We start from the raw sequence: 22,270 nt of genomic DNA on the forward strand, positions 1-22,270 counted from the left end.
GGACGAGAGAAGATACATCTAAGGAAGAATTGTGTTACTCAGCGAATGTGGTTTGTCAAGATTTCTAAAGTCAATCGAAAGCGCACATGTAGAATTATTAGTGTTATCCAATAAAAATATTAAAGAAATATCGCAAACTCCCCGGCGGGGAATCGAACCCCGGTCTCCCACGTGACAGGCGGGGATACTGGCCACTATACTACCGAGGACAGTTAAGCTTGCCAAAACCCGGGATCGAACCAGGGACCTTTACATCTTCAGTCTAACGCTCTCCCAACTGAGCTATTTCGGCACGCCTAGGAGAAATCAGAAAGCAGCTTTACCAGAATGAAATTGGAAAGAATCAGCAAGATGTTATTTGTTCATAAAAGGACGAGAGAAGATACATCTAATAAAGAATTGTGTTACTCAGCGAATGTGGTTTGTCAAGATTTCTAAAGTCAATCGAAAGCGCACATGTAGAATTATTAGTGTTATCCAATAAAAATAAAAAGATTATAGATATATCACAAACTCCCCGGCGGGGAATCGAACCCCGGTCTCCCGCGTGACAGGCGGGGATACTGACCACTATACTACCGAGGACAGTTACGCTTGCCAACACCCAGGATCGAACCAGGGACCTCTAGATCTTTAGTCTAACGCTCTCCCAACTGAGCTATTTCGGCACGCCTAGGAGAAATCGGAAAGCAGCTTTACCAGATTGAAATTGGAAAGAATCAGCAAGATGTTATTTGTTCATAAAAGGGCGAAAGAAGATACATCTAATAAAGAATTGTGTTACTCAGCGAATGTGGTTTGTCAAGATTTCTAAAGTCAATCGAAAGCGCACAGGTAGAATTATTAGTGTTATCCAATAAAAATAAAAAGAATATTAATATATCGCAAACTCCCCGGCGGGGAATCGAACCCCGGTCTCCCGCGTGACAGGCGGGGATACTGACCACTATACTACCGAGGACAGTTACGCTTGCCGAAACCCGGGATCGAACCAGGGACCTTTAGATCTTCAGTCTAACGCTCTCCCAACTGAGCTATTTCGGCACGCCTAGGAGAAATCGGAAAGCAGCTTTACCAGAATGAAATTGGAAAGAATCAGCAAGATGTTATTTGTTCATAAAAGGACGAGAGAAGATACATCTAATAAAGAATTGTGTTACTCAGCGAATGTGGTTTGTCAAGATTTCTAAAGTCAATCGAAAGCGCACATGTAGAATTATTAGTGTTATCCAATAAAAATATTAAAGAAATATCGCAAACTCCCCGTCGGGGAATCGATCCCCGGTCTCCCGTGTGACAGGCGGGGATACTGACCACTATACTACCTAGGACAGTTACGCTTGCCGAAACCCGGGATCGAACCAGGGACATTTACATCTTCAGTCTAACGCTCTCCCAACTGAGCTATTTCGGCACCCCTAGGAGAAATCGGAAAGCAGCTTTACCAGAATGAAATTGGAAAGAATCAGCAAGATGTTATTTGTTCATAAAAGGACGAGAAAAGATACATCTAATAAAGAATTGTGTTACTCAGCGAATGTGGTTTGTCAAGATTTCTAAAGTCAATCGAAAGCGCACATGTAGAATTATTAGTGTTATCCAATAAAAATATTAAAGAAATATCGCAAACTCCCCGTCGGGGAATCGAACCCCGGTCTCCCGCGTGACAGGCGGGGATACTGACCACTATACTACCGAGGACAGTAACGCTTGCCAACACCCGGGATCGAACCAGGGACCTTTAGATCTTCAGTCTAACGCTCTCCCAACTGAGTTATTTCGGCACGCCTAGGAGAAATCGGAAAGCAGCTTTACCAGAATGAAATTGGAAAGAATCAGCAAGATGTTATTTGTTCATAAAAGGACGAGAGAAGATACATCTAAGGAAGAATTGTGTTACTCAGCGAATGTGGTTTGTCAAGATTTCTAAAGTCAATCGAAAGCGCACAGGTAGAATTATTAGTGTTATCCAATAAAAATAAAAAGATTATTGATATATCGCAAACTCCCCGGCGGGGAATCGAACCCCGGTCTCCCGCGTGACAGGCGGGGATACTGACCATTATACTACCGAGGACAGTTACGCTTGCCGAAACCCGGGATCGAACCAGGGACCTTTAGATCTTCAGTCTAACGCTCTCCCAACTGAGCTATTTCGGCACGCCTAGGAGAAATCGGAAAGCAGCTTTACCAGAATGAAATTGGAAAGAATCAGCAAGATGTTATTTGTTCATAAAAGGACGAGAGAAGATACATCTAATAAAGAATTGTGTTACTCAGCGAATGTGGTTTGTCAAGATTTCTAAAGTCAATCGAAAGCGCACATGTAGAATTATTAGTGTTATCCAATAAAAATAAAAAGATTATTGATATATCACAAACTCCCCGTCGGGGAATCGAACCCCGGTCTCCCGCGTGACAGGCGGGGATACTGACCACTATACTACCGAGGACAGTTACGCTTGCCAACACCCAGGATCGAACCAGGGACCTCTAGATCTTCAGTCTAACGCTCTCCCAACTGAGCTATTTCGGCACGCCTAGGAGAAATCGGAAAGCAGCTTTACCAGAATGAAATTGGAAAGAATCAGCAAGATGTTATTTGTTCATAAAAGGGCGAGAGAAGATACATCTAATAAAGAATTGTGTTACTCAGCGAATGTGGTTTGTCAAGATTTCTAAAGTCAATCGAAAGCGCACAGATAGAATTATTAGTGTTATCCAATAAAAATAAAAAGATTATTGATATATCGCAAACTCCCCGGCGGGGAATCGAACCCCGGTCTCCCGCGTGACAGGCGGGGATACTGACCACTATTCTACCGAGGACAGTTACGCTTGCCGAAACCCGGGATCGAACCAGGGACCTTTAGATCTTCAGTCTAACGCTCTCCCAACTGAGCTATTTCGGCACGCCTAGGAGAAATCGGAAAGCAGCTTTACCATAATGAAATTGGAAAGAATCAGCAAGATGTTATTTGTTCATAAAAGGACGAGAGAAGATACATCTAATAAAGAATTGTGTTACTCAGCGAATGTGGTTTGTCAAGATTTCTAAAGTCAATCGAAAGCGCACATGTAGAATTATTAGTGTTATCCAATAAAAATATTAAAGAAATATCGCAAACTCCCCGTCGGGGAATCGATCCCCGGTCTCCCGCGTGACAGGCGGGGATACTGACCACTATACTACCTAGGACAGTTACGCTTGCCGAAACCCGGGATCGAACCAGGGACCTTTACATCTTCAGTCTAACGCTCTCCCAACTGAGCTATTTCGGCACCCCTAGGAGAAATCGGAAAGCAGCTTTACCAGAATGAAATTGGAAAGAATCAGCAAGATGTTATTTGTTCATAAAAGGACGAGAGAAGATACATCTAATAAAGAATTGTGTTACTCAGCGAATGTGGTTTGTCAAGATTTCTAAAGTCAATTGAAAGCGCACATGTAGAATTATTAGTGTTATCCAATAAAAATATTAAAGAAATATCGCAAACTCCCCGTCGGGGAATCGAACCCCGGTCTCCCGCGTGACAGGCGGGGATACTGACCACTATACTACCGAGGACAGTAACGCTTGCCAACACCCGGGATCGAACCAGGGACCTTTAGATCTTCAGTCTAACGCTCTCCCAACTGAGCTATTTCGGCACGCCTAGGAGAAATCGGAAAGCAGCTTTACCAGAATGAAATTGGAAAGAATCAGCAAGATGTTATTTGTTCATAAAAGGACGAGAGAAGATACATCTAAGGAAGAATTGTGTTACTCAGCGAATGTGGTTTGTCAAGATTTCTAAAGTCAATCGAAAGCGCACATGTAGAATTATTAGTGTTATCCAATAAAAATAAAAAGATTATTGATATATCACAAACTCCCCGGCGGGGAATCGAACTCCGGTCTCCCGCGTGACAGGCGGGGATACTGACCACTATACTACCGAGGACAGTTACGCTTGCCGAAACCCGGTATCGAACCAGGGACCTTTAGATCTTCAGTCTAACGCTCGCCAAACTGAACTATTTCGGCACGCCTAGGAGAAATCGGAAAGCAGCTTTACCAGAATGAAATTGGAAAAAATCAGCAAGATTTTATTTGTTCATAAAAGGACGAGAGAAGATACATCTAAGGAAGAATTGTGTTACTCAGCGAATGTGGTTTGTCAAGATTTCTAAAGTCAATCGAAAGCGCACATGTAGAATTATTAGAGTTATCCAATAAAAATATTAAAGAAATATTGCAAATTCCCCGGCGGGGAATCGAACTCCGGTCTCCCGCGTGACAGGCGGGGATACTGACCACTATACTACCGAGGACAGTTACGCTTGCCGAAACCCGGTATCGAACCAGGGACCTTTAGATCTTCAGTCTAACGCTCGCCAAACTGAACTATTTCGGCACGCCTAGGAGAAATCGGAAAGCAGCTTTACCAGAATGAAATTGGAAAAAATCAGCAAGATTTTATTTGTTCATAAAAGGACGAGAGAAGATACATCTAAGGAAGAATTGTGTTACTCAGCGAATGTGGTTTGTCAAGATTTCTAAAGTCAATCGAAAGCGCACATGTAGAATTATTAGAGTTATCCAATAAAAATATTAAAGAAATATTGCAAACTCCCCGGCGGGGAATCGAACCCCGGTCTCCCGCGTGACAGGCGGGGATACTGTTCACTATACTACCGAGGACAGTTAAGCTTGCCGAAACCCGGGATCGAACCAGGGACCTTTACATCTTCAGTCTAACGCTCTCCCAACTGAGCTATTTCGGCACTCCTAGGAGAAATCGGAAAGCAGCTTTACCAGAATGAAATTGGAAAGAATCAGCAAGATGTTATTTGTTCATAAAAGGACGAGAGAAGATACATCTAATAAAGAATTGTGTTACTCAGCGAATGTGGTTTGTCAAGATTTCTAAAGTCAATCGAAAGCGCACATGTAGAATTATTAGTGTTATCCAATAAAAATAAAAAGATTAAAGAAATATAGCAAACTCGACGGCGGGGAATCGAACCCCGGTCTCCCGCGTAACAGGCGGGGATACTGACCACTATACTACCGAGGACAGTTACGCTTGCCAACACCCAGGATCGAACCAGGGACCTCTAGATCTTCAGTCTAACGCTCTCCCAACTGAGCTATTTCGGCACGCCTAGGAGAAATCGGAAAGCAGCTTTACCAGAATGAAATTGGAAAGAATCAGCAAGATGTTATTTGTTCATAAAAGGGCGAGAGAAGATACATCTAATAAAGAATTGTGTTACTCAGCGAATGTGGTTTGTCAAGATTTCTAAAGTCAATCGAAAGCGCACAGGTAGAATTATTAGTGTTATCCAATAAAAATAAAAAGATTATTGATATATCGCAAACTCCCCGGCTAGGAATCGAACCCCGGTCTCCCGCGTGACAGGCGGGGATACTGACCACTATACTACCGAGGACAGTTACGCTTGCCGAAACCCGGGATCGAAACAGGGACCTTTAGATCTTCAGTCTAACGCTCTCCCTACTGAGCTATTTCGGCACGCCTAGGAGAAATCGGAAAGCAGCTTTACCAGAATGAAATTGGAAAGAATCAGCAAGATGTTATTTGTTCATAAAAGGACGAGAGAAGATACATCTAATAAAGAATTGTGTTACTCAGCGAATGTGGTTTGTCAAGATTTCTAAAGTCAATCGAAAGCGCACATGTAGAATTATTAGTGTTATCCAATAAAAATATTAAAGAAATATCGCAAACTCCCCGTCGGGGAATCGAACCCCGGTCTCCCGCGTGACAGGCGGGGATACTGACCACCATACTACCTAGGACAGTTACGCTTGCCGAAACCCGGGATCGAACCAGGGACCTTTACATCTTCAGTCTAACGCTCTCCCAACTGAGCTATTTCGGCACCCCTAGGAGAAATCGGAAAGCAGCTTTACCAGAATGAAATTGGAAAGAATCAGCAAGATGTTATTTGTTCATAAAAGGTCGAGAGAAGATACATCTAATAAAGAATTGTGTTACTCAGCGAATGTGGTTTGTCAAGATTTCTAAAGTCAATCGAAAGCGCACATGTAGAATTATTAGTGTTATCCAATAAAAATAAAAAGGTTATTGATATATCACAAACTCCCCGTCGGGGAATCGAACCCCGGTCTCCCGCGTGACAGGCGGGGATACTGACCACTATACTACCGAGGACAGTTACGCTTGCCAACACATAGGATCGAACCAGGGATCTCTAGATCTTCAGTCTAACGCTCTCCCAACTGAGCTATTTCGGCACCCCTAGGAGAAATCGGAAAGCAGCTTTACCAGAATGAAATTGGAAAGAATCAGCAAGATGTTATTTGTTCATAAAAGGACGAGAGAAGATACATCTAATAAAGAATTGTGTTACTCAGCGAATGTGGTTTGTCAAGATTTCTAAAGTCAATTGAAAGCGCACATGTAGAATTATTAGTGTTATCCAATAAAAATATTAAAGAAATATCGCAAACTCCCCGTCGGGGAATCGAACCCCGGTCTCCCGCGTGACAGGCGGGGATACTGACCACTATACTACCGAGGACAGTAACGCTTGCCAACACCCGGGATCGAACCAGGGACCTTTAGATCTTCAGTCTAACGCTCTCCCAACTGAGCTATTTCGGCACGCCTAGGAGAAATCGGAAAGCAGCTTTACCAGAATGAAATTGGAAAGAATCAGCAAGATGTTATTTGTTCATAAAAGGACGAGAGAAGATACATCTAAGGAAGAATTGTGTTACTCAGCGAATGTGGTTTGTCAAGATTTCTAAAGTCAATCGAAAGCGCACATGTAGAATTATTAGTGTTATCCAATGAAAATAAAAAGATTATTGATATATCACAAACTCCCCGGCGGGGAATCGAACTCCGGTCTCCCGCGTGACAGGCGGGGATACTGACCACTATACTACCGAGGACAGTTACGCTTGCCGAAACCCGGTATCGAACCAGGGACCTTTAGATCTTCAGTCTAACGCTCGCCCAACTGAACTATTTCGGCACGCCTAGGAGAAATCGGAAAGCAGCTTTACCAGAATGAAATTGGAAAAAATCAGCAAGATTTTATTTGTTCATAAAAGGACGAGAGAAGATACATCTAAGGAAGAATTGTGTTACTCAGCGAATGTGGTTTGTCAAGATTTCTAAAGTCAATAGAAAGCGCACATGTAGAATTATTAGTGTTATCCAATAAAAAAATTAAAGAAATATTGCAAACTCCCCGACGGGGAATCGAACCCCGGTCTCCCGCGTGAAAGGCGGGGATACTGTTCACTATACTACCGAGGACAGTTAAGCTTGCCGAAACCCGGGATCGAAACAGGGACCTTTACATCTTCAGTCTAACGCTCTCCCAACTGAGCTATTTCGGCACTCCTAGGAGAAATCGGAAAGCAGCTTTACCAGAATGAAATTGGAAAGAATCAGCAAGATGTTATTTGTTCATAAAAGGACGAGAGAAGATACATCTAATAAAGAATTGTGTTACTCAGCGAATGTGGTTTGTCAAGATTTCTAAAGTCAATCGAAAGCGCACATGTAGAATTATTAGTGTTATCCAATAAAAATAAAAAGATTATTGATATATCACAAACTCCCCGGCGGGGAATCGAACCCCGGTCTCCCGCGTGACAGGCGGGGATACTGACCACTATACTACCGAGGACAGTTACGCTTGCCAACACCCAGGATCGAACCAGGGACCTCTAGATCTTCAGTCTAACGCTCTCCCAACTGAGTTATTTCGGCACGCCTAGGAGAAATCGGAAAGCAGCTTTACCAGAATGAAATTGGAAAGAATCAGCAAGATGTTATTTGTTCATAAAAGGGCGAGAGAAGATACATCTAATAAAGAATTGTGTTACTCAGCGAATGTGGTTTGTCAAGATTTCTAAAGTCAATCGAAAGCGCACAGGTAGAATTATTAGTGTTATCCAATAAAAATAAAAAGATTATTGATATATCGCAAACTCCCCGGCGGGGAATCGAACCCCGGTCTCCCGCGTGACAGGCGGGGATACTGACCACTATACTACCGAGGACAGTTACGCTTGCCGAAACCCGGGATCGAAACAGGGACCTTTAGATCTTCAGTCTAACGCTCTCCCAACTGAGCTATTTCGGCACGTATAAGAGAAATCGGAAAGCAGCTTTACCAGAATGAAATTGGAAAGAATCAGCAAGATGTTATTTGTTCATAAAAGGACGAGAGAAGATACATCTAATAAAGAATTGTGTTACTCAGCGAATGTGGTTTGTCAAGATTTCTAAAGTCAATCGAAAGCGCACATGTAGAATTATTAGTGTTATCCAATAAAAATATTAAAGAAATATCGCAAACTCCCCGTCGGGGAATCGAACCCCGGTCTCCCGCGTGACAGGCGGGGATACTGACCACTATACTACCTAGGACAGTTACGCTTGCCGAAACCCGGGATCGAACCAGGGACCTTTACATCTTCAGTCTAACGCTCTCCCAACTGAGCTATTTCGGCACCCCTAGGAGAAATCGGAAAGCAGCTTTACCAGAATGAAATTGGAAAGAATCAGCAAGATGTTATTTGTTCATAAAAGGACGAGAGAAGATACATCTAATAAAGAATTGTGTTACTCAGCGAATGTGGTTTGTCAAGATTTCTAAAGTCAATCGAAAGCGCACATGTAGAATTATTAGTGTTATCCAATAAAAATATTAAAGAAATATCGCAAACTCCCCGTCGGGGAATCGAACCCCGGTCTCCCGCGTGACAGGCGGGGATACTGACCACTATACTACCTAGGACAGTTACGCTTGCCGAAACCCGGAATCGAACCAGGGACCTTTACATCTTCAGTCTAACGCTCTCCCAACTGAGCTATTTCGGCACCCGTAGGAGAAATCGGAAAGCAGCTTTACCAGAATGAAATTGGAAAGAATCAGCAAGATGTTATTTGTTCATAAAAGGACGAGAGAAGATACATCTAATAAAGAATTGTGTTACTCAGCGAATGTGGTTTGTCAAGATTTCTAAAGTCAATCGAAAGCGCACATGTAGAATTATTAGTGTTATCCAAATAAAATAAAAAGATTAAAGAAATATAGCAAACTCGACGGCGGGGAATCGAACCCCGGTCTCCCGCGTGACAGGCGGGGATACTGACCACTATACTACCGAGGACAGTTACGCTTGCCGAAACCCGGGATCGAACCAGGGACCTTTAGATCTTCAGGCTATCGCTCTCCTAACTGAGCTATTTCGGCACGCCTAGGAGAAATCGGAAAGCAGCTTTACCAGAATGAAATGGAAAGAATCAGCAAAATGTTATTTGTTCATAAAAGGACGAGAGAAGATACATCTAATAAAGAATTGTGTTACTCAGCGAATGTGGTTTGTCAAGATTTCTAAAGTCAATCGAAAGCGCACATGTAGAATTATTAGTGTTAACCAATAAAAATTAAAAGATTATTGATATATCGCAAACTCCCCGCCGGGGAATCGAACCCCGGTCTCCCGCATGACAGGCGGGGATACTGACCACTATACTACCGAGGACAATTACGCTTGCCGAAACCCGGGATCGAATCAGGGACCTTTAGATCTTCAGTCTAACGCTCTCCCAACTGAGCTATTTCGGCACGCCTAGGAGAAATCGGAAAGCAGCTTTATGAGAATGAAACTGGAAAGAATCAGCAAGATGTTATTTGTTCATAAAAGGACGAGAGAAGATACATCTAAGGAAGAATTGTGTTACTCAACGAATGTGATTTGTCAAGATTTCTAAAGGAAATCGAAAGAGCACATGTAGAATTATTAGTGTTATCCAATAAAAATAAAAATAAAAAGATTTATGTTATATCGCAAACTCCCCGTCGGGGAATCGAACCCCGGTCTCCCGCGTGACAGGCGGGGATACTGACCACTATACTACCGAGGACAGTTACGCTTGCCGAAACCCGGGATCGAACCAGGGACCTTTAGATCTTCAGTCTAACGCTCTCCCAACTGAGCTATTTCGGCACGCCTAGCAGAAATCGGAAAGCAGCTTTAAAAGAATGAAATTGGAAAGAATCAGCAAGATGTTATTTGTTCATAAAAGGACGAGAGAAGATACATCTAATAAAGAATTGTGTTACTCAGCGAATGTGGTTTGTCAAGATTTCTAAAGTCAATCGAAAGCGCACATGTATAATTATTAGTGTTATCCAATAAAAATAAAAAGATTATTGATATATCACAAACTCCCCGTCGGGGAATCGAACCCCGGTCTCCCGCGTGACAGGCGGGGATACTGACCACTATACTACCGAGGACAGTTACGCTTGCCGAAACCCGGGATCGAACCAGGGACCTTTACATCTTCAGTCTAACGCTCTCCCAACTGAGCTATTTCGGCACGCCTAGGAGAAATCGGAAAGCAGCTTTACCAGAATGAAATTGGAAAGAATCAGCAAGATGTTATTTGTTCATAAAAGGACGAGAGAAGATACATCTAAGGAAGAATTGTGTTACTCATCGAATGTGGTTTGTCAAGATTTCTAAAGTCAATCGAAAGCGCACATGTAGAATTATTAGTGTTATCCAATAAAAATAAAAAGATTAAAGAAATATAGCAAACTCCCCGGCGTTGAATCGAACCCCGGTCTCCCGCGTGACAGTCGAGGATACTGACCACTATACTACCGAGGACAGTTACGCTTGCCGAAACCCGGGATCGAACCAGGGACCTTTAGATATTCAGTCTAACGCTCTCCCAACTGATTTATTTCCGCACGCCTAGGAGAAATCGGAAAGCAGCTTTACCAGAATGAAATTGGAAAGAATCAGCAAGATGTTATTTGTTCATAAAAGGACGAGAGAAGATACATCTAATAAAGAATTGTGTTACTCAGCGAATGTGGTTTGTCAAGATTTCTAAAGTCAATCGAAAGCGCACATGTAGAATTATTAGTGTTATCCAATAAAAATAAAAAGATTAAAGAAATATAGCAAACTCGACGGCGGGGAATCGAACCCCGGTGTCCCGCGTGACAGGCGGGGATACTGACCACTATACTACCGAGGACAGTCACGCTTGCCGAAACCAGGGATCGAACCAGGGACCTTTAGATCTTCAGTCTAACGCTCTCCCAACTGAGCTATTTCGGCACGCCTAGGAGAAATCGGAAAGCAGCTTTATGAGAATGAAACTGGAATGAATCAGCAAGATGTTATTTGTTCATAAAAGGACGAGAGAAGATACATCTAAGGAAGAATTGTGTTACTCAACGAATGTGATTTGTCAAGATTTCTAAAGTAAATCGAAAGAGCACATGTAGAATTATTAGTGTTATCCAATAAAAATAAAAATAAAAATAAAAAGATTTATGTTATATCGCAAACTCCCCGTCGGGGAATCGAACCCCGGTCTCCCGCGTGACAGGCGGGGATACTGACCACTATACTACCGAGGACAGTTACGCTTGCCGAAACCCGGGATCGTACCAGGGACCTTTAGATCTTCAGTCTAACGCTCTCCCAACTGAGCTATTTCGGCACGCCTAGCAGAAATCGGAAAGCAGCTTTAAAAGAATGAAATTGGAAAGAATCAGCAAGATGTTATTTGTTCATAAAAGGACGAGAGAAGATACATCTAATAAAGAATTGTGTTACTCAGCGAATGTGGTTTGTCAAGATTTCTAAAGTCAATCGAAAGCGCACATGTAGAATTATTAGTGTTATCCAATAAAAATAAAAAGATTATTGATATATCACAAATTCCCCGGCGGGGAATCGAACCCCGGTCTCCCGCGTGACAGGCGGGGATACTGACCACTATACTACCGAGGACAGTTACGCTTGCCGAAACCCGGGATCGAACCAGGGACCTTTACATCTTCAGTCTAACGCTCTCCCAACTGAGCTATTTCGGCACGCCTAGGAGAAATCGGAAAGCAGCTTTACCAGAAGGAAACTGGAAAGAATCAGCAAGATGTTATTTGTTCATAAAAGGACGAGAGAAGATACATCTAAGGAAGTATTGTGTTACTCATCGAATGTGGTTTGTCAAGATTTCTAAAGTCAATCGAAAGCGCACATGTAGAATTATTAGTGTTATCCAATAAAAATAAAAAGATTAAAGAAATATAGCAAACTCCCCGGCGTTGAATCGAACCCCGGTCTCCCGCGTGACAGTCGAGGATACTGACCACTATACTACCGAGGACAGTTACGCTTGCCGAAACCCGGGATCGAACCAGGGACCTTTAGATATTCAGTCTAACGCTCTCCCAACTGATTTATTTCGGCACGCCTAGGAGAAATCGGAAAGCAGCTTTACCAGAATGAAATTGGAAAGAATCAGCAAGATGTTATTTGTTCATAAAAGGACGAGAGAAGATACATCTAATAAAGAATTGTGTTACTCAGCGAATGTGGTTTGTCAAGATTTCTAAAGTCAATCGAAAGCGCACATGTAGAATTATTAGTGTTATCCAATAAAGATATTAAAGAAATATCGCAAACTCCCCGTCGGGGAATCGAACCCCGGTCTCCCGCGTGACAGGCGGGGATACTGACCACTATACTACCTAGGACAGTTACGCTTGCCGAAACCCGGGATCGAACCAGGGACCTTTACATCTTCAGTCTAACGCTCTCCCAACTGAGCTATTTCGGCACCCCTAGGAGAAATCGGAAAGCAGCTTTACCAGAATGAAATTGGAAAGAATCAGCAAGATGTTATTTGTTCATAAAAGGACGAGAGAAGATACATCTAATAAAGAATTGTGTTACTCAGCGAATGTGGTTTGTCAAGATTTCTAAAGTCAATCGAAAGCGCACATGTAGAATTATTAGTGTTATCCAATAAAAATAAAAAGATTAAAGAAATATAGCAAACTCCCCGGCGTTGAATCGAACCCCGGTCTCCCGCGTGACAGTCGAGGATACTGACCACTATACTACCGAGGACAGTTACGCTTGCCGAAACCCGGGATCGAACCAGGGACCTTTAGATATTCAGTCTAACGCTCTCCCAACTGATTTATTTCGGCACGCCTAGGAGAAATCGGAAAGCAGCTTTACCAGAATGAAATTGGAAAGAATCAGCAAGATGTTATTTGTTCATAAAAGGACGAGAGAAGATACATCTAATAACGAATTGTGTTACTCAGCGAATGTGGTTTGTCAAGATTTCTAAAGTCAATCGAAAGCGCACATGTAGAATTATTAGTGTTATCCAATAAAAATAAAAAGATTAAAGAAATATAGCAAACTCGACGGCGGGGAATCGAACCCCGGTCTCCCGCGTGACAGGCGGGGATACTGACCACTATACTAACGAGGACAGTCACGCTTGCCGAAACCCGGGATCGAACCAGGGACCTTTAGATCTTCAGTCTAACGCTCTCCCAACTGAGCTATTTCGGCACGCCTAGGAGAAATCGGAAAGCAGCTTTACCAGAATGAAATTGGAAAGAATCAGCAAGATGTTATTTGTTCATAAAAGGACGAGAGAAGACACATCTAAGGAAGAATTGTGTTACTCAGCGAATGTGGTTTGTCAAGATTTCTAAAGTCAATCGAAAGCGCACATGTAGAATTATTAGTGTTATCCAATAAAGATATTAAAGAAATATCGCAAACTCCCCGTCGGGGAATCGAACCCCGGTCTCCCGCGTGACAGGCGGGGATACTGACCACTATACTACCTAGGACAGTTACGCTTGCCGAAACCCGGGATCGAACCAGGGACATTTACATCTTCAGTCTAACGCTCTCCCAACTGAGCTATTTCGGCACCCCTAGGAGAAATCGGAAAGCAGCTTTACCAGAATGAAATTGGAAAGAATCAGCAAGATGTTATTTGTTCATAAAAGGACGAGAGAAGATACATCTAATAAAGAATTGTGTTACTCAGCGAATGTGGTTTGTCAAGATTTCTAAAGTCAATCGAAAGCGCACATGTAGAATTATTAGTGTTATCCAATAAAAATATTAAAGAAATATCGCAAACTCCCCGTCGGGGAATCGAACCCCGGTCTCCCGCGTGACAGGCGGGGATACTGACCACTATACTACCTAGGACAGTTACGCTTGCCGAAACCCGGGATCGAACCAGGGACCTTTACATCTTCAGTCTAACGCTCTCCCAACTGAGCTATTTCGGCACCCCTAGGAGAAATCGGAAAGCAGCTTTACCAGAATGAAATTGGAAAGAATCAGCAAGATGTTATTTGTTCATAAAAAGACGAGAGAAGATACATCTAATAAAGAATTGTGTTACTCAGCGAATGTGGTTTGTCAAGATTTCTAAAGTCAATCGAAAGCGCACATGTAGAATTATTAGTGTTATCCAAATAAAATAAAAAGATTAAAGAAATATAGCAAACTCGACGGCGGGGAATCGAACCCCGGTCTCCCGCGTGACAGGCGGGGATACTGACCACTATACTACCGAGGACAGTCACGCTTGCCGAAACCCGGGATCGAACCAAGGACCTTTAGATCTTCAGTCTAACGCTCTCCCAACTGAGCTATTTCGGCACGCCTAGGAGAAATCGGAAAGCAGCTTTACCAGAATGAAATTGGAAAGAATCAGCAAGATGTTATTTGTTCATAAAAGGACGAGAGAAGACACATCTAAGGAAGAATTGTGTTACTCAGCGAATGTGGTTTGTCAAAATTTCTAAAGTCAATCGAAAGCGCACATGTAGAATTATTAGTGTTATCCAATAAAAATATTAAAGAAATATCGCAAACTCCCCGTCGGGGAATCGATCCCCGGTCTCCCGCGTGACAGGCGGGGATACTGACCACTATACTACCTAGGACAGTTACGCTTGCCGAAACCCGGGATCGAACCAGGGACATTTACATCTTCAGTCTAACGCTCTCCCAACTGAGCTATTTCGGCACCCCTAGGAGAAATCGGAAAGCAGCTTTACCAGAATGAAATTGGAAAGAATCAGCAAGATGTTATTTGTTCATAAAAGGACGAGAGAAGATACATCTAATAAAGAATTGTGTTACTCAGCGAATGTGGTTTGTCAAGATTTCTAAAGTCAATCGAAAGCGCACATGTAGAATTATTAGTGTTATCCAATAAAAATATTAAAGAAATATCGCAAACTCCCCGTAGGGGAATCGAACCCCGGTCTCCCGCGTGACAGGCGGGGATACTGACCACTATACTACCTAGGACAGTTACGCTTGCCGAAACCCGGGATCGAACCAGGGACCTTTACATCTTCAGTCTAACGCTCTCCCAACTGAGCTATTTCGGCACCCCTAGGAGAAATCGGAAAGCAGCTTTACCAGAATGAAATTGGAAAGAATCAGCAAGATGTTATTTGTTCATAAAAGGACGAGAGAAGATACATCTAATAAAGAATTGTGTTACTCAGCGAATGTGGTTTGTCAAGATTTCTAAAGTCAATCGAAAGCGCACATGTAGAATTATTAGTGTTATCCAATAAAAATATTAAAGAAATATCGCAAACTCCCCGTCGGGGAATCGAACCCCGGTCTCCCGCGTGACAGGCGGGGATACTGACCACTATACTACCTAGGACAGTTACGCTTGCCGAAACCCGGGATCGAACCAGGGACCTTTACATCTTCAGTCTAACGCTCTCCCAACTGAGCTATTTCGGCACCCCTAGGAGAAATCGGAAAGCAGCTTTACCAGAATGAAATTGGAAAGAATCAGCAAGATGTTATTTGTTCATAAAAAGACGAGAGAAGATAAATCTAATAAAGAATTGTGTTACTCAGCGAATGTGGTTTGTCAAGATTTCTAAAGTCAATCGAAAGCGCACATGTAGAATTATTAGTGTTAACCAATAAAAATAAAAAGATTATTGATATATCGCAAACTCCCCGCCGGGGAATCGAACCCTGGTCTCCCGCATGACAGGCGGGGATACTGACCACTATACTACCGAGGACAATTACGCTTGCCGAAACCCGGGATCGAACCAGGGACCTTTAGATCTTCAGTCTAACGCTCTCCCAACTGAGCTATTTCGGCACGCCTAGGAGAAATCGGAAAGCAGCTTTATGAGAATGAAACTGGAAAGAATCAGCAAGATGTTATTTGTTCATAAAAGGACGAGAGAAGATACATCTAAGGAAGAATTGTGTTACTCAACGAATGTGATTTGTGAAGATTTCTAAAGTAAATCGAAAGAGCACATGTAGAATTATTAGTGTTATCCAATAAAAATAAAACGATTATTGATATATCACAAACTCCCCGGCGGGGAATCGAACCCCGGTCTCCCGCGTGACAGGCGGGGATACTGACCACTATACTACAGAGGACAGTTACGCTTGCCGAAACCCGGGATCGAACCAGGGACCTTTACATCTTCAGTCTAACGCTCTCCCAACTAAGCTATTTCGGCACGCCTAGGAGAAATCGGAAAGCAGCTTTACCAGAATGAAATTGGAAAGAATCAGCAAGATGTTATTTGTTCATAAAAGAACGAGAGAAGATACATCTAAGGAAGAATTGTGTTACTCATCGAATGTGGTTTGTCAAGATTTCTAAAGTCAATCGAAAGCGCACATGTAGAATTATTAGTGTTATCCAATAAAAATAAAAAGATTAAAGAAATATAGCAAACTCCCCGGCGGGGAATCGAACCCCGGTCTCCCGCGTGACAGTCGAGGATACTGACCACTATACTACCGAGGACAGTTACGCTTGCCGAAACCCGGGATCGAACCAGGGACCTTTAGATATTCAGTCTAACGCTCTCCCAACTGATTTATTTCGGCACGCCTAGGAGAAATCGGAAAGCAGCTTTACCAGAATGAAATTGGAAAGAATCAGCAAGATGTTATTTGTTCATAAAAGGACGAGAGAAGATACATCTAATAAAGAATTGTGTTACTCAGCGAATGTGGTTTGTCAAGATTTCTAAAGTCAATCGAAAGCGCACATGTAGAATTATTAGTGTTATCCAATAAAAATAAAAAGATTAAAGAAATATAGCAAACTCGACGGCGGGGAATCGAACCCCGGTCTCCCGCGTGACAGGCGGGGATACTGACCACTATACTACCGAGGACAGTCACGCTTGCCGAAACCCGGGATCGAACCAGGGACCTTTAGATCTTCAGTCTAACGCTCTCCCAACTGAGCTATTTCGGCACGCCTAGGAGAAATCGGAAAGCAGCTTTACCAGAATGAAATTGGAAAGAATCAGCAAGATGTTATTTGTTCATAAAAGGACGAGAGAAGATACATCTAAGGAAGAATTGTGTTACTCAGCGAATGTGGTTTGTCAAGATTTCTAAAGTCAATCGAAAGCGCACATGTAGAATTATTAGTGTTATCCAATAAAAATATTAAAGAAATATCGCAAACTCCCCGTCGGGGAATCGATCCCCGGTCTCCCGCGTGACAGGCGGGGATACTGACCACTATACTACCTAGGACAGTTACGCTTGCCGAAACCCGGGATCGAACCAGGGACATTTACATCTTCAGTCTAACGCTCTCCCAACTGAGCTATTTCGGCACCCCTAGGAGAAATCGGAAAGCAGCTTTACCAGAATGAAATTGGAAAGAATCAGCAAGATGTTATTTGTTCATAAAAGGACGAGAGAAGATACATCTAATAAAGAATTGTGTTACTCAGCGAATGTGGTTTGTCAAGATTTCTAAAGTCAATCGAAAGCGCACATGTATAATTATTAGTGTTATCCAATAAAAATAAAAAGATTATTGATATATCACAAACTCCCCGTCGGGGAATCGAACCCCGGTCTCCCGCGTGACAGGCGGGGATACTGACCACTATACTACCGAGGACAGTCACGCTTGCCGAAACCCGGGATCGAACCAGGGACCTTTAGATCTTCAGTCTAACGCTCTCCCAACTGAGCTATTTCGGCACGCCTAGGAGAAATCGGAAAGCAGCTTTACCAGAATGAAATTGGAAAGAATCAGCAAGATGTTATTTGTTCATAAAAGGACGAGAGAAGACACATCTAAGGAAGAATTGTGTTACTCAGCGAATGTGGTTTGTCAAGATTTCTAAAGTCAATCGAAAGCGCACATGTAGAATTATTAGTGTTATCCAATAAAAATATTAAAGAAATATCGCAAACTCCCCGTCGGGGAATCGATCCCCGGTCTCCCGCGTGACAGGCGGGGATACTGACCACTATACTACCTAGGACAGTTACGCTTGCCGAAACCCGGGATCGAACCAGGGACATTTACATCTTCAGTCTAACGCTCTCCCAACTGAGCTATTTCGGCACCCCTAGGAGAAATCGGAAAGCAGCTTTACCAGAATGAAATTGGAAAGAATCAGCAAGATGTTATTTGTTCATAAAAGGACGAGAGAAGATACATCTAATAAAGAATTGTGTTACTCAGCGAATGTGGTTTGTCAAGATTTCTAAAGTCAATCGAAAGCGCACATGTAGAATTATTAGTGTTATCCAATAAAAATATTAAAGAAATATCGCAAACTCCCCGTCGGGGAATCGAACCCCGGTCTCCCGCGTGACAGGCGGGGATACTGACCACTATACTACCTAGGACAGTTACGCTTGCCGAAACCCGGGATCGAACCAGGGACCTTTACATCTTCAGTCTAACGCTCTCCCAACTGAGCTATTTCGGCACCCCTAGGAGAAATCGGAAAGCAGCTTTACCAGAATGAAATTGGAAAGAATCAGCAAGATGTTATTTGTTCATAAAAAGACGAGAGAAGATACATCTAATAAAGAATTGTGTTACTCAGCGAATGTGGTTTGTCAAGATTTCTAAAGTCAATCGAAAGCGCACATGTAGAATTATTAGTGTTATCCAAATAAAATAAAAAGATTAAAGAAATATAGCAAACTCGACGGCGGGGAATCGAACCCCGGTCTCCCGCGTGACAGGCGGGGATACTGACCACTATACTACCGAGGACAGTTACGCTTGCCGAAACCCGGGATCGAACCAGGGACCTTTAGATCTTCAGTCTATCGCTCTCCTAACTGAGCTATTTCGGCACGCCTAGGAGAAATCGGAAAGCAGCTTTACCAGAATGAAATTGGAAAGAATCAGCAAAATGTTATTTGTTCATAAAAGGACGAGAGAAGATACATCTAATAAAGAATTGTGTTACTCAGCGAATGTGGTTTGTCAAGATTTCTAAAGTCAATCGAAAGCGCACATGTAGAATTATTAGTGTTATCCAATAAAAATAAAAAGATTAAAGAAATATAGCAAACTCGACGGCGGGGAATCGAACCCCGGTCTCCCGCGTGACAGGCGGGGATACTGACCACTATACTACCGAGGACAGTCACGCTTGCCGAAACCCGGGATCGAACCAGGGACCTTTAGATCTTCAGTCTAACGCTCTCCCAACTGAGCTATTTCGGCACGCCTAGGAGAAATCGGAAAGCAGCTTTACCAGAATGAAATTGGAAAGAATCAGCAAGATGTTATTTGTTCATAAAAGGACGAGAGAAGACACATCTAAGGAAGAATTCTGTTACTCAGCGAATGTGGTTTGTCAAGATTTCTAAAGTCAATCGAAAGCGCACATGTAGAATTATTAGTGTTATCCAATAAAGATATTAAAGAAATATCGCAAACTCCCCGTCGGGGAATCGAACCCCGGTCTCCCGCGTGACAGGCGGGGATACTGACCACTATACTACCTAGGACAGTTACGCTTGCCGAAACCCGGGATCGAACCAGGGACATTTACATCTTCAGTCTAACGCTCTCCCAACTGAGCTATTTCGGCACCCCTAGGAGAAATCGGAAAGCAGCTTTACCAGAATGAAATTGGAAAGAATCAGCAAGATGTTATTTGTTCATAAAAGGACGAGAGAAGATACATCTAATAAAGAATTGTGTTACTCAGCGAATGTGGTTTGTCAAGATTTCTAAAGTCAATCGAAAGCGCACATGTAGAATTATTAGTGTTATCCAATAAAAATATTAAAGAAATATCGCAAACTCCCCGTCGGGGAATCGAACCCCGGTCTCCCGCGTGACAGGCGGGGATACTGACCACTATACTACCTAGGACAGTTACGCTTGCCGAAACCCGGGATCGAACCTGGGACCTTTACATCTTCAGTCTAACGCTCTCCCAACTGAGCTATTTCGGCACCCCTAGGAGAAATCGGAAAGCAGCTTTACCAGAATGAAATTGGAAAGAATCAGCAAGATGTTATTTGTTCATAAAAAGACGAGAGAAGATACATCTAATAAAGAATTGTGTTACTCAGCGAATGTGGTTTGTCAAGATTTCTAAAGTCAATCGAAAGCGCACATGTAGAATTATTAGTGTTATCCAAATAAAATAAAAAGATTAAAGAAATATAGCAAACTCGACGGCGGGGAATCGAACCCCGGTCTCCCGCGTGACAGGCGGGGATACTGACCACTATACTACCGAGGACAGTCACGCTTGCCGAAACCCGGGATCGAACCAGGGACCTTTAGATCTTCAGTCTAACGCTCTCCCAACTGAGCTATTTCGGCACGCCTAGGAGAAATCGGAAAGCAGCTTTACCAGAATGAAATTGGAAAGAATCAGCAAGATGTTATTTGTTCATAAAAGGACGAGAGAAGACACATCTAAGGAAGAATTGTGTTACTCAGCGAATGTGGTTTGTCAAAATTTCTAAAGTCAATCGAAAGCGCACATGTAGAATTATTAGTGTTATCCAATAAAAATATTAAAGAAATATCGCAAACTCCCCGTCGGGGAATCGATCCCCGGTCTCCCGCGTGACAGGCGGGGATACTGACCACTATACTACCTAGGACAGTTACGCTTGCCGAAACCCGGGATTGAACCAGGGACATTTACATCTTCAGTCTAACGCTCTCCCAACTGAGCTATTTCGGCACCCCTAGGAGAAATCGGAAAGCAGCTTTACCAGAATGAAATTGGAAAGAATCAGCAAGATGTTATTTGTTCATAAAAGGACGAGAGAAGATACATCTAATAAAGAATTGTGTTACTCAGCGAATGTGGTTTGTCAAGATTTCTAAAGTCAATCGAAAGCGCACATGTAGAATTATTAGTGTTATCCAATAAAAATATTAAAGAAATATCGCAAACTCCCCGTAGGGGAATCGAACCCCGGTCTCCCGCGTGACAGGCGGGGATACTGACCACTATACTACCTAGGACAGTTACGCTTGCCGAAACCCGGGATCGAACCAGGGACCTTTACATCTTCAGTCTAACGCTCTCCCAACTGAGCTATTTCGGCACCCCTAGGAGAAATCGGAAAGCAGCTTTACCAGAATGAAATTGGAAAGAATCAGCAAGATGTTATTTGTTCATAAAAGGACGAGAGAAGATACATCTAATAAAGAATTGTGTTACTCAGCGAATGTGGTTTGTCAAGATTTCTAAAGTCAATCGAAAGCGCACATGTAGAATTATTAGTGTTATCCAATAAAAATATTAAAGAAATATCGCAAACTCCCCGTCGGGGAATCGAACCCCGGTCTCCCGCGTGACAGGCGGGGATACTGACCACTATACTACCTAGGACAGTTAGTCTAACATCTAATAAAGAATTGTGTTACTCAGCGAATGTGGTTTGTCAAGATTTCTAAAGTCAATCGAAAGCGCACATGTAGAATTATTAGTGTTAACCAATAAAAATAAAAAGATTATTGATATATCGCAAACTCCCCGCCGGGGAATCGAACCCTGGTCTCCCGCATGACAGGCGGGGATACTGACCACTATACTACCGAGGACAATTACGCTTGCCGAAACCCGGGATCGAACCAGGGACCTTTAGATCTTCAGTCTAACGCTCTCCCAACTGAGCTATTTCGGCACGCCTAGGAGAAATCGGAAAGCAGCTTTATGAGAATGAAACTGGAAAGAATCAGCAAGATGTTATTTGTTCATAAAAGGACGAGAGAAGATACATCTAAGGAAGAATTGTGTTACTCAACGAATGTGATTTGTGAAGATTTCTAAAGTAAATCGAAAGAGCACATGTAGAATTATTAGTGTTATCCAATAAAAATAAAACGATTATTGATATATCACAAACTCCCCGGCGGGGAATCGAACCCCGGTCTCCCGCGTGACAGGCGGGGATACTGACCACTATACTACAGAGGACAGTTACGCTTGCCGAAACCCGGGATCGAACCAGGGACCTTTACATCTTCAGTCTAACGCTCTCCCAACTAAGCTATTTCGGCACGCCTAGGAGAAATCGGAAAGCAGCTTTACCAGAATGAAATTGGAAAGAATCAGCAAGATGTTATTTGTTCATAAAAGAACGAGAGAAGA

General features: G+C 42.8%; 18 non-coding genes across 18 annotated transcripts; all 18 read right to left on the reverse strand.

The window, feature by feature from the left end:
* Nucleotides 1-513: 513 nt before the first annotated feature.
* Nucleotides 514-585, reverse strand: Trnad-guc (transfer RNA aspartic acid (anticodon GUC)). Its single transcript has one exon. It is a non-coding gene; the product is annotated as a tRNA-Asp (tRNA).
* A 10-nt stretch (nucleotides 586-595) lies between these two features.
* Nucleotides 596-668, reverse strand: Trnaf-aaa (transfer RNA phenylalanine (anticodon AAA)). Its single transcript has one exon. It is a non-coding gene; the product is annotated as a tRNA-Phe (tRNA).
* Nucleotides 669-889: 221 nt separating this feature from the next.
* Trnad-guc (transfer RNA aspartic acid (anticodon GUC)) lies at nucleotides 890-961 on the reverse strand. Its single transcript has one exon. It is a non-coding gene; the product is annotated as a tRNA-Asp (tRNA).
* A 10-nt stretch (nucleotides 962-971) lies between these two features.
* Nucleotides 972-1,044, reverse strand: Trnaf-gaa (transfer RNA phenylalanine (anticodon GAA)). Its single transcript has one exon. It is a non-coding gene; the product is annotated as a tRNA-Phe (tRNA).
* Nucleotides 1,045-2,087: 1,043 nt separating this feature from the next.
* Nucleotides 2,088-2,160, reverse strand: Trnaf-gaa (transfer RNA phenylalanine (anticodon GAA)). The gene has a single exon. It is a non-coding gene; the product is annotated as a tRNA-Phe (tRNA).
* Nucleotides 2,161-2,839: 679 nt separating this feature from the next.
* Nucleotides 2,840-2,912, reverse strand: Trnaf-gaa (transfer RNA phenylalanine (anticodon GAA)). The gene has a single exon. It is a non-coding gene; the product is annotated as a tRNA-Phe (tRNA).
* A 4,691-nt stretch (nucleotides 2,913-7,603) lies between these two features.
* Nucleotides 7,604-7,675, reverse strand: Trnad-guc (transfer RNA aspartic acid (anticodon GUC)). Its single transcript has one exon. It is a non-coding gene; the product is annotated as a tRNA-Asp (tRNA).
* A 304-nt stretch (nucleotides 7,676-7,979) lies between these two features.
* Nucleotides 7,980-8,051, reverse strand: Trnad-guc (transfer RNA aspartic acid (anticodon GUC)). Its single transcript has one exon. It is a non-coding gene; the product is annotated as a tRNA-Asp (tRNA).
* A 1,883-nt stretch (nucleotides 8,052-9,934) lies between these two features.
* Nucleotides 9,935-10,007, reverse strand: Trnaf-gaa (transfer RNA phenylalanine (anticodon GAA)). Its single transcript has one exon. It is a non-coding gene; the product is annotated as a tRNA-Phe (tRNA).
* Nucleotides 10,008-11,744: 1,737 nt separating this feature from the next.
* Trnad-guc (transfer RNA aspartic acid (anticodon GUC)) lies at nucleotides 11,745-11,816 on the reverse strand. The gene has a single exon. It is a non-coding gene; the product is annotated as a tRNA-Asp (tRNA).
* A 1,508-nt stretch (nucleotides 11,817-13,324) lies between these two features.
* On the reverse strand, nucleotides 13,325-13,397 carry Trnaf-gaa (transfer RNA phenylalanine (anticodon GAA)). The gene has a single exon. It is a non-coding gene; the product is annotated as a tRNA-Phe (tRNA).
* A 1,043-nt stretch (nucleotides 13,398-14,440) lies between these two features.
* On the reverse strand, nucleotides 14,441-14,513 carry Trnaf-gaa (transfer RNA phenylalanine (anticodon GAA)). The gene has a single exon. It is a non-coding gene; the product is annotated as a tRNA-Phe (tRNA).
* A 1,413-nt stretch (nucleotides 14,514-15,926) lies between these two features.
* On the reverse strand, nucleotides 15,927-15,999 carry Trnaf-gaa (transfer RNA phenylalanine (anticodon GAA)). Its single transcript has one exon. It is a non-coding gene; the product is annotated as a tRNA-Phe (tRNA).
* Nucleotides 16,000-17,054: 1,055 nt separating this feature from the next.
* On the reverse strand, nucleotides 17,055-17,127 carry Trnaf-gaa (transfer RNA phenylalanine (anticodon GAA)). Its single transcript has one exon. It is a non-coding gene; the product is annotated as a tRNA-Phe (tRNA).
* Nucleotides 17,128-17,800: 673 nt separating this feature from the next.
* Trnaf-gaa (transfer RNA phenylalanine (anticodon GAA)) lies at nucleotides 17,801-17,873 on the reverse strand. Its single transcript has one exon. It is a non-coding gene; the product is annotated as a tRNA-Phe (tRNA).
* A 1,419-nt stretch (nucleotides 17,874-19,292) lies between these two features.
* On the reverse strand, nucleotides 19,293-19,365 carry Trnaf-gaa (transfer RNA phenylalanine (anticodon GAA)). The gene has a single exon. It is a non-coding gene; the product is annotated as a tRNA-Phe (tRNA).
* Nucleotides 19,366-20,408: 1,043 nt separating this feature from the next.
* Nucleotides 20,409-20,481, reverse strand: Trnaf-gaa (transfer RNA phenylalanine (anticodon GAA)). Its single transcript has one exon. It is a non-coding gene; the product is annotated as a tRNA-Phe (tRNA).
* A 1,249-nt stretch (nucleotides 20,482-21,730) lies between these two features.
* On the reverse strand, nucleotides 21,731-21,803 carry Trnaf-gaa (transfer RNA phenylalanine (anticodon GAA)). The gene has a single exon. It is a non-coding gene; the product is annotated as a tRNA-Phe (tRNA).
* Nucleotides 21,804-22,270: the final 467 nt, after the last annotated feature.

This window comes from Argiope bruennichi, chromosome 7, assembly GCF_947563725.1.
Source record: "Argiope bruennichi chromosome 7, qqArgBrue1.1, whole genome shotgun sequence".
NCBI classification, from domain to species: Eukaryota; Metazoa; Arthropoda; class Arachnida; order Araneae; family Araneidae; genus Argiope; species Argiope bruennichi.